The sequence below is a fragment of the Fukomys damarensis genome, unplaced genomic scaffold (assembly GCF_012274545.1).
Source record: "Fukomys damarensis isolate Sample0158 unplaced genomic scaffold, DMR_v1.0_HiC HiC_scaffold_16, whole genome shotgun sequence".
In the NCBI taxonomy this organism is placed as follows: domain Eukaryota; kingdom Metazoa; phylum Chordata; class Mammalia; order Rodentia; family Bathyergidae; genus Fukomys; species Fukomys damarensis.
This window is the reverse complement of record NW_022900928.1, coordinates 129,870,005-129,872,015: the sequence shown is the minus strand read 5'-3', so window position 1 is coordinate 129,872,015 and position 2,011 is coordinate 129,870,005.

Below are 2,011 nucleotides of genomic sequence, written 5' to 3'. Positions count from 1 at the left end.
AGGCAGTCGGGCCCTGTGCCCAGGAAGGGGTGACCTCCAGTCTCTGGTCATCTGCCCCACGTCCCCCAGCCCCCACGGTCTTCTTTCCATCTCACAGTAGGAGCCGAGCTGCCAGTCTGCTTCCCAGTGAGCAGTAAACCCAAGATCCCGGCTGTCATCTCCCTGTCCTTCCTGTCCCCCATTGCCACCGCCCCTGGCTGTTTCGGCTCAGCCCCACCCCTGACTCCCTGCCTTGTGCCAAGTCTTAGCTCTGCAGGAGAGAGGAACGTGGGGAAATCTGGTTCCAACAGAGCTGAGGAAGAGACCCTCATCACAAGATAACGGCACAGGGTGATGTGAGGTGGGGACACGCAGCACAGGTTGTACTCAGAACAACAGCAAGACAGCGATGAGGCCACCTCAGATGGGAAGATTCAGGGAAGGGCCCGGGAGGTGGGTACATCAGGAAAGGAGGGCAATTTCCAGGCTGTAGGCTGAGAGTCCCCCCAGGTCTCTGGGCAAAGCCAGCTTGGCACAGCCCTGGACATGGCATCTGAGGGCTGCCTGTTCCGTCCAGGCCACCATCCCCACCACATGTCCCTCCAGCTGCTTCCTCAGTGGGCAACTCACAGCCACAGATGGAGAACAGGGCTGGGGATGAGGCCCTGGGGTGGAGGGACAGCTCGGCTGCATCAGCATGGTGGGCTGGAGGAGGGACCCTCGGGGACGTGAGCTAGGAGTAGCCAGACACATAGGCCTCTGACACACAGGAGCAGGGCTCGCAGAGGGCGTGGAGCTGGATGTGCCCCCAGTGGGCAAGGGAAGAAACCCCTTCACCAGCAAGGGAAGGAAAGCTCAGGGCCAGACCCGGGGGCGGAGCGAACGGGAAATGGGTGAGACTGCCCCAGTCTGAGGCGCTGAGACCTGGGACCCAGCAGCAGAGTCAGGTGACATCTGGGGCCTGGGGAGGGCCAGAGTCCATGGAGCAGCACAGAGTTTGGGGATGGAGGATGAGCAGGGGCCATGGAGGCAGGCCAGGCAGGACCCCAGGCAAAGCCTGGGATTGGGGTCTTGACAGGGATGTGTGGGTGACACAGCATGTCCCTCAGGTGAGGACGGGACCTCTGTCTGTGTGGGTGTGAGCACTGATAATAGAAATACTCCAAAGACCCACACGACTGCATGGGAGGCAAGGCCCCAAATTGCACATCCTGGGGTGTCCTGCAGATACACAGAAGCCATGCTAACATGGCCAAGGCTTCCTGTCCCTGCCTCGAAGGTCTGCAGGTCTGTCTTCTACATGTGTGTGCAGCTCAAGTGTCTTGAAACAAGATTGCACTGACATCTTCCTCCTTCCTGTCCTTGAGCTGGTCGATTATGTGCTCAGTCCTGGGCTGCTTGGGGGACTGTGGGCCGCACACATGGAGGAGGACCGGGCTGGCGCAGGGGAGACCTTTACATCCAGTGTGGTGGGGCCCAGGGAGAGTGGACATGAGGCCCAGAGAGGCAGCTCCTGGTCAGATGGGAGAGGCCACTTCCAGGTGACCCGGGAGGATGACGGGAGTGGCTGGCAGTTGGCTAGTGGAAGGGGTGGCAGAAGAGGTGTCCCAGAGCTGGGAAGTGCAAGCACGCAAGCCCTGAGGTGTGAGGCCAGCTGTGTTCTGGGAAAGGGCAACAGGCCAGAATTCTGGCAGGAAGAGGGTGGGAGCACGGACTGACAGAGAGGAGGACAGCAGGGTCCTCGCAGGCCACATTAAGGTGTCTGGACTCAGTCGTGAGGAGAGCCTTCTGAGGACTGCAGAACAGCCACCCAGACCAGCAGAGAGGCTTATAAACTGGGCCTGGTGGTGGGAATCTGTAATTCCAACTCTCTGGGAGGCTGAGGCAGGAGGGTTTTGAGTTCTAGCCTGTCCTGGGCAACTTAGTGGTTTAGCAAGTTCTTGTCCCAAAATAAAAAAATAAAATAAAAAAGTGCTGGGAATGCAGGTCAGTTAGTGTGAAGGTCCTGGGTTCCATCCCTAGTGCCACAAAA